We start from the raw sequence: 9,539 nt of genomic DNA on the forward strand, positions 1-9,539 counted from the left end.
CTCTTATTCGGAATGACAGCTTTTTTTTTTTACTACAATGGAGGTGTGCAAACTATTCCAAGTTTAGATTTAATACTTGTTTCAGGTCAAGTCTTATCAAGCGTATAGCTGCAGCCCGACGAGAACAACTCTCCGCTGACATTTGCACTGAGACATTTATAGCGGAGGTACCACCATTGAGGATCATTATTTTCTTTGAAACTGTATACACAAGGTGAGTTAATTAGCCTTGTCTTCAAACTTTCCCAGGACCCAAACATCGCAGTGAAGTAATGGCTCCTGACAAGGTCAACAACAGTGTACCTCTGGGCGAAGCCGGCAGGTGCTGTGGAGGCACACGTGGGCTGTCTGATTCCCTTTTAAAGGCCTCCTCATCCCCCCTCTGTCACGACACTATTAGAGTGGACCCAAAAGCACTACTCAGACAGGAGTCACAAAGAATACTGTCTTTGGTTGGAAACAGGCTGGGTCAAAACCGGGAGATCAGTCGAAGAAGCAAACAAGTCCAAAAAGGGGCGGGGCAGAGAATCAGAGGTCAGAACAGGCAGGTCAGGAATATACTCTAATAACACTGGAGAACTTGGCACAAAAACACAAGACAATCTGGCAGAGGACAAGTGGAAGTGAGGGAGCTAAATAGTGAGGGACTAATGAGGGGATGGGCTGCAGGTGAGAAGGGCGTGAGGACCAGGTGAAGGGAATGAGGGACTAACGAGGGAGTGATCAGAGGCAGGTGAGGGGAGTTGGATTGACGAGATGGTGTGACAGGATGAAAACAACTATTACAAAAAGGAAGGCGTGGAGCTAAACTGTTACACCCTCAGGTTCCAAACGGACACCACAGATAAAGAGGTTGGAGCGCGACAAGAGATAGCCTTTGTCTTTGTTCTCATCTCAATAGCAAGAGGGGAGATGAGGGAAATAGAGGAGGCCGGGAAGAGGGCAGAGATGCCTTTGTTTACTAGATTTGACCGCAATGCAGAAATACCTGTGCGGTAGGGTGTGGAATTCTCTGTCTGTATTTGCACATCAGGTGTGATTATTTTTTTGGTATGTGTAATAATTGAGTGTGTGCGTGTGTGTCTGTGTCGGTGGAGAAAGTGAAGCCATTTTCTAACAGGGGTGTCACTCGATTGGAATGTAAATCGAGCTGCGGGTGCTCGCTGTTTTCAATCTCCCCCAACCAAGATTGTTTACCAGAGGGATTGGAAGGAGGCTGTGTACTGAATGCTGTGTGAGCTGATATTTGCAGTCTGTTTACCCCATGTTGGTGCAGATGTCTCAGAAGCAATATCATTTATTTACCTGTATCCGAGAGCGCCACCAAATATTTTTGTGACATACCTCCTCGAGTATTAACCTGATCTAAAGGCAGGCATGACATGAAATAACTCTGAAATGTCATTTTTGGCCAGTGTACTACATCTTTTCGTGGTCTCTGCAAGATTAACCACAATTACCATAGGGTAACCTCTTATCAGATTAAAGTGTCCTCTTCCACTGGCTTTCAGTGTTTGCAGTTGACATTTTGAATGCAAAGGATCTTGTTCGTCTTCTCTTTGTGAGAAGACTAAATTAAAAGAATGGTTTGACATTCTTCAAAAAACACGGAATTACTTTTTTGTCCGGAGTTAGAAAAGGCAATCACAGTAATTTTGCTCTTATTTCGAAGAATCATATCTGGTAAACAAAGTGGTGCTTTTGTTTGATTCTTTGTGGAGAAACTCAATTTTATAGATCTGTCGATTTAATCAATGAGTTGATAAAATAGTATAATTGCTTAATTCAAAGAAGCAGAGGTGCTGATGAACAGGATTTCTTCACCAAGTTACTACTAGTTTTATATCTTCTCAGACTTTACAAAGAAAAAATAATGTGTTAGTAAGTGAGTTTTAGTTTTGGGAAGAGCCCTTACGCTAGGCGAAGCTAACCTGCTGTAGGCACTAGCTTCTGCTACCGTATAGATGAGTATGTTATTGATCTTCTCATCTAACTCTTGGCAAGAACACAGAGAGGTGAGCGGGCCAGATCAGTCTGACATCCAACAGATTGCTAGGTCTTACAACTCCTCTTGGTACAGGGTTCTCATAACTTTGTTAGATTGGATATGTGTGCAGCGCACGGCATGGCAGTCACCTCCGGGCTAAAGGTCATCCACCAGACTGTTGTTGGTTTCATAATTACATGGGGTGATGTATCAGCAGTGTTGTTGAATAAGATCAAATACAATAAGAGAAAGAGAGTTAAAGTGAGAACAAGTTATCCTTATATCACACATCTCACATGAGTAGCAGGCATAGACAAAGGAATAAACGATCCGGACGCTCATAAGCAATTACAGCATATTAAATATGGTCAAAGACAAAAAGTGGACACCAAGGCCTCAAAGTCTGGCTTGCTCACACTGATGAAGGATTGGCAATATACATAGTTTATGGCAGCAAGATCAGTGGCAATATATCTATTCACATCTGTTCTAGTACATATTGGCATTATATTGACAATAAGAAGAAGAAAAAAAAAGAATAAATGTACAGTTTTATTGATCCCGGTTGGGAAATTGTTCTCTGCATTTGACCCATCCTTAGTTATTAAGGAGCAGTGGGTTGCAGTGAAACAACTGGGGGTTCAGTGTCTTGCTCAAGGACACTTCAACATGCAACTATGGGGAGAGCAGGGCATCAAACCAGGTACCTTGTGATTATGGGATGACCACTCATCCCCATGAGCTTCAGCCGACCCCAAGAAGAGAGAAAAAGAAAAGATATATACCATACCTCATGCTACCCCCTTGCAAAAGTGAGGAACCCACAGTACCTGATTTCATCCAAAGACCCTGAGCTCTTAGAGCAAGCTCAATGTACCACCGCTCCCAGAGGAGATGGCAGAGGAAGTGGCTCTGAACAACTTAGCAATGATAAGAACTTCTCAAGAGAGACCGGAAAGGCGAGAGAGCGAAGAGGAAGCTAAGTATTGAAGCAGGGGAATTGGAGATGGAAGGAGAGGGACGAAGAGATTGGCAGCTGGGAGAGATAAAGACAGACAAGCAGAGAGGGGAAAGTAAAGAGATAAACTGACGAGGAGGGAAAGGCAGCGGGCTTAGATAAGAAGTGAAAGGGACGAGGCTAGAGAGAGAGAGAGAGAGCGAGAGAGAGAGAGAGAGAGAGAGAGAGAGAGAGAGAGAGAGAGAGAGAGAGAGAGAGAGAGAGAGAGAGAGAGAGAGAGAGAGAGAGAGGGGGGAATAGAGTGACGGGATGATTTATTAAAACTGAGCAAGGCTGCACTTCAGTGACAGCTGACACCTCTCACAGACAGGGTGAGTGACAGTGACACATCAGTCAATAGAAACAATAACTTGTGCAGCACAACACATTTAAAATAATCTGTCTGTGGAGGTCACTGAGGATGCAGATACCCAGAAAACAAGACATTAAAAGCATATTTAAATGTGCCAGTAGTGTGGCGTTACAGTAGTTAAAAGGCGGACAGGGCATGCCCATTACCCATCGTTTCTGTTTTTTTAGTTTTTCCAATGTGAGTCTGTTTACCTGCAGCAGAACAAACACATACAAACGAATTATTAATGCAAGCTCTGACAGGAAGAATTAATGAGACATATATTGACCCATTGCAGCGTCGGCACACAAACCAGCATTATAATAATGTGTGCGCAGATAGACATTATAAAATCACAGTGGAAACAGACAGTAACTTTGATGACATACGCTGAGGTTCAATGCTAATATTTGCCGGCTTTCAAAGCAATACAAGATGACTTTGAGAGCTGGAAATAAAGCAACTCATTCCCAATTTTCAGGTGCATTAATATGCCAAGATGAACCATCACAGATATTATCAGAACATATGCCAAACACAAACTGCGTTGCCAGTTTGTCTGTGTTGTAGGGCAGTTAACGAATGCTAACTGACATCCTTATATGATCCACTTACATCCACAAGTTTCATCTTGGATATGGTTTCTTCAAATTGAATGTCATTTTTCATAAAATATTTGCACATATGCGTCTGTATTTCCATGTGTGGTTGTGTCTGTGTGTGTGTGTGTGTCTGTGTGTGTGTGTGTGTGTCCTTGTGCTGATTGATGCCCTTGAAAGGTTCATTGAGTTGATGGAGAGATTCGGATCACAGATTTCCTGTGAGACCCATCGAGCCGTGTCGCAGGAACAGACACACATTTTGTTATGCCGCTGAAAGCACTGGTGATCTGCTAAAGTGTGACTTTGATAATACAAATGTCAACATATGCTAAGCCTCACTGGGCTGATGGCATGGAGTTTGGGGGAAATTTGCTGTGTTTTTTCAGTGATGAAATATGGGATTTACTTTAATATATTTCATCCCTGTGTGTTGACACCTGAGGTGTAATAGATTCTACGTTCCCTTTAGTTATGGGGAACAGATATAAAAATCACATCTCTCTTTTAAGGGGGTGTCTCTTTGAAGAGAAAATGAATCGAATTTAACTTCTTTTCCAGAGATGAAGCAATTTAGGCAAAGGAAATTCAAATCTAAGCTCGTCTTTTTGATCTCATATTCATAGCTGACTGGCATCCACTGATGAGAAGAAACTGGATCAGAGGAATTGGATGACCACTGTCTCTCTCCATGTCAGCTGGGTGGGGGGAGTGGGTGTCTACAGATAGAGAGAGGCAGACAGGCAGATGAAGAGACAGACAAAGAAGGCTTTCAATCGATCGACAAGTGAGGGAGAGAAGAAAAAAAAGATCAACTTTGTTTGAAAACTTTATAAAAAACATGCAAATGGAAAGTTATCGTTCAGAGACAGGCAGGGAGAGTCATGGAAGGAGAATAAATGGTAGAACAAAACAAAGAATGTGTGTGCGCTTGAGAGAAACAGGCAAAAATGAGAAACAAAGAAAAAAAATAAAGAAAAGAGAAACAGCTAAACAGAGTTGAAGTGTGAAAAACAGACAAAATGTTCCAGAGGTAGCAAATATGATAGAGGACAGAGGGAGGGATATCAAAAGATGAGCAATTACTCTCCAGTTGACAGTAGATAGGGGTCAGTCGTGATAAGTGTCCCCCTCTCTGTCCTCAGTGGGAGTCCAGTGCTGAGTTATCAGCCGCCAGTGTCCTCGCTCAGGCCCGACAGACGCAAGGTGACCTTCTGTGAATCAGCCGGTCCGTGGCAGGAGGCAGCAGACTGCTGACAGTGACAGGTGTTCACTTTCAGCTCACAGCTCGCGCACTGTCATTATGGTTTATTGATTCATTTTGAATGCCAACACAACTTTAAAGGGTAAATGGATCTCCTGCAGGGCGGATCTGGATCAAGCATTCTTGCACATACACTAATCCTTGAGTTGTTGTAAAAAAAAAAAAGGGCTCCGATGTTGATTCAATGAGGGAAATCACACCAGACGGAACAAGGGGCGCGTAAATGTCAGATTCACTCAGGAATGATGGGAGGCCAATTATGAGGGAGTTCCTCAAAGGGCCAGAGCTTTAAAACGGGTGATGAAGACAACAGTGAGGAATGGCTGCATTTCCTGACTGCCTGGGATAATGTGTTTTCAATAGAGCCCGCCTACCAACAGAAGTGATAACGACTGTAATACATCAGTGAAATGTGAATTTAATGTGCTCAGGTTCCAAAAGGTGACAGTATGGGTTTTATTTTATTTTACGGTCAAGACCCACTTTTCCATTCCATTATCAACACATTGTTTGTTTATCACCAGCCACATAAAAGATATCCACGTCGCAGTAATGTATATCCTGTGCAGAACAAAAAATGATCTGAACTCATCCTGATGGAAATAAAGTGTGCTAGATAAAGGTTTAAGATTTTTTCAGGTGCAGTGAGAGATGGCAGTCACAAACGGGGCGGAAAGGTAAATATTAAAAGTCCTCAGTCAGGCGCTGCCAGGCGCTCATTAGGAAGCAGGACTTCAGCAGCCGCTGATGATACAACATGAGCTGCTGGTGGGGTAAGGATGTATTTACCAGTCCTGTGGCTGTGAAAGCACCAGTGTTGGGATCAGTGCTGAACATTTGTATTGTCCCAGTGCTTTTGATTCAAGTGAAGGGTGTCTAAGGAACAATTGTAGCAGTGTTATCAGCAGCAAACAGAGCGAGATAAGGGGCCCTCAAGCTTGGCAGGGCCTCATCAGTGGGTCCCCATGCCGCATAGCGGTGACTCATACAGCTGGACTAATAGTGTCTGATGTGGGTGGTGTTCATGTTTACCTATGTGTGCCTGTGTGTGTGTGTGCGTGTGTTTGCGCTTGTGCTCATAGATGGGATGGAGGGAATTGCAACTGTGTTTATTCAGTGATTGAAAATCTCTCTTCCACTGCACTTAACTGCTGATTGGTTTGACCTTGCAGACACAATCCACTCGCGTTGCCCACGACATGCAAACAACAAGTTCCATCATGTTGCATTTCTCAGCTCAACTTAAGATGTAAGCACTGAAATAAAGATAATCCGATTCTTGTTTGCCTGATGTTGGAGTTCCTCTGAAGGCAAATACCATCGTGATTTAAAGTCTAAACATGCACTTTTATCTTTGGCAGCTGCGCGATAATTCCCCACGATGATTATCTGTCTCGCTTCTAATTATAAATATGATACTGTTTCCCTACAAATGAGGCTTGAACAGCTCATTCTACCAATCCTTTGGGTGTCTGCTACCAAAATGATGTCCCAAAGGACAAAGAGTGAGAGAGAAAAGATTCTTTATCACAAACACCCTCCCTGGAAGAAACCACCGGCAGCTGTCACACTCATTTAAAAAGGAGTTAGTTATAGCAATTTGACAGTTGTGCTCATTTTTGAACAGAACCCGTTTCAAAGGGACCGACCTGGCATTCTGCCTGGTGCTCAGAACTTTGTGCCTGTTCTGGAGAAGCAGCTTTGTTTGCATGCCACCCTGCTCTCCTCCGTTTTCTCTCACCCTTTCCTGCCCCCGCCCTCCCCGCCTTCTCCTCCATTCCCTCCTATTGTAAATCAGAAGTGAAACAAACTAATTAGATGCTCTGTCGACTGAATGTGATGCGTTGCCATGGAGCCTGGGGAGTTGGAGAAAAGTAAGGAGCTGGATGTGTGTGTGTGTGTGTGTTTTAGACACTTCCATTGGGCTCTCTGCTTGACGAGGACTGACTGACTGGCACATAGACAACACCCCCCCAACCTTCTCCTCCCCCCTCCTCTCCCTCCCCCCTTCTCCTGCTCAGCGGCCCTCTCGTCTTCCTCCTCCCTCGCTCCATCATGCTGAGGATACGGCTCCGGCTCTACTTCAGCTGGAATGAGCAAGTGGATGACACTACAACAAAAGGACAAGCACGCAGTCAGCCTCGGTTGGCAACCACTCGATTGCTTTGAGGACGATCCACCCTGACAGATTACATTATAGTACGTCTTTTTTTGCAACCAACCTTTTAGCTTCTCATTGACTTGTAGGAAGAGCCCAGTCATCATGGCAGTGTGAAAGAGAGCCAGCAGGAACACTGCTAATAAAGCTGAAGTGCTAATTAGCTGGATCAGAACATCTGTCAAACTGCATTTTAACGAATCGCACGACAGAAAGACAGAATCACCATGACAACAATGAAGAACATCAATCACTAGTAAAAGTTATTTGACAGTAATACCCAACATCTAAATTGTCGGCTGCTGACTTGCACATCCCGGTTTGCAAGACTGGTGATTCAGTTACAAATCTTTTTAGTTTAATGAAGTGTTTATATTATAATAATATAACACAACCTCTTTGTCCTATTTATGAAAATGATCTACTTCTTACCATGAGCGTCAGCGTCCTACCTGAGCGCAGAGTGTAGGAAAGGTTTTGTTATTTCACTCAAGAGATTTCTGTCTGGTTTTGTGTGGGCATTTCTGAGTGGTTTCACGTGGGCAGCCAATGTTAAGCATTGATGTCCAATGTACAGCTTTGCTATCTTGGAATCAGTAGCTGATCACAGTTTTTAATTTTGCAGTTAGTGTTTTTAAAAGGGTTTAAGCAACATTTATTCTTTAGCCTATTTCAGTTAATAGCAAAACTGCGCTGCAAAAAGCACCATAGGTTCAGATTGATAACACTTATTAATTTCTCTTACACACACACACACACACACACAAACGCACACACACGCACACACACACATACACAAAATTAATTTACATTAATTTCCTGGACCTTACCCGAACCATTGCCTATAGCCTAATCTTGACGAATGACAAAGCATTTGCCTCCAAGTGGACAAGCCGGTCACCAACTAGCTAGTCTTGAGTCTAAAAGCTTAGGAACACAAATACACAGCAGCAGCAGCAGCAGCAGCAGCAGCCTCTGGCTCAGAATCAAAAGGGGCGTGTCAATCATCTTATCTGTGACCAGTCAACACACAGCAAGCACTGTGCACAACTCTCCTTACAAGGTGAAAAATGTCAGATCGATAGCAGAATGGATGGTTCTTTCTTCATCTTTTTTTATTCATCTACCATACCTTTTTGGCCATAAAGGTCAACAGCTATTTGTTCTTGTTCATCCAGAACATTTTCTCTGTTACTTTAACTCTCCCTGTGTGTGTTACAGCCACTCATATACACATGTCAAATATTAACCAGCACTGTGAGCGTAATGCACACCCGTCAGTTTAGAGACACGTAGGTCAATGAGTGAGATCTGACTTGTCTACGTGATAACAGGCCATACACTCATATCGGGACCAAGGTCATGACAGAGGCCTACCCTTTGCTATCAGAATCACTACTTAATAACCACAAGCAGGCCTTATGGATGAAGGTCACTGTGTCTTCTGCTCTATGGGGAGATAATATGCTAAAGGAGTTCGTGGGCCAGAATTCATCTCCATTAAATTAAAGGAGCCGGGACCCACAATGTGACCTCTATTCGCTATGATTTATTGCACAGACAGAGTTAATGAACATCGAGCACAAAGGACAACCAGCTAATGAAATCATTGGCCGTGAAGTCAGTTCATATGTAAATAGAGCTGTAATTGAATAGAGATGTAGAGGAGTCAAGTCACTGTTATTTGCATTGCTCAATACCACAAATCACAGCTTTGCCTCAGGGGCTTTACAATCTGTCCACCATACAACATCTTGAGATGCTAGCCGCAGATAAGGACACCACATAATCAACCCCCCCCCCCTGTGGTTCATTAGTTGTTTGACAAAATCATCATGCATGACAGCTCTGAGCTTCTTATTTCAAAGGTTACTTAATTACACAAACACCAAAGTGAGATTGTTGTGAGATGGTTTTGCAGCTCAAGATATGAACCCTTTATGGAAATAGATTAGAGGACCCTGAGTTACTGTCGACAAAAAAATAGGGGCATGTTTCGTTTAACTTAAGTATTTCGTTTGTTTTCTTATATTGCATGAGAGTGGGACGGGAGACAGAGTAAGAGGCAGAGAGCAGGGCAAGAGAGCCGGTTGGTTTACTACAAATTGGCTCCAGAGGGATTTAACTGACACTCTATTTTGGGGCACCACCCCTTTGTGCTCGTTCACTTCTGCAACCAGCT

Source organism: Pseudoliparis swirei, chromosome 1, assembly GCF_029220125.1.
Source record: "Pseudoliparis swirei isolate HS2019 ecotype Mariana Trench chromosome 1, NWPU_hadal_v1, whole genome shotgun sequence".
Taxonomy (NCBI): Eukaryota; Metazoa; Chordata; class Actinopteri; order Perciformes; family Liparidae; genus Pseudoliparis; species Pseudoliparis swirei.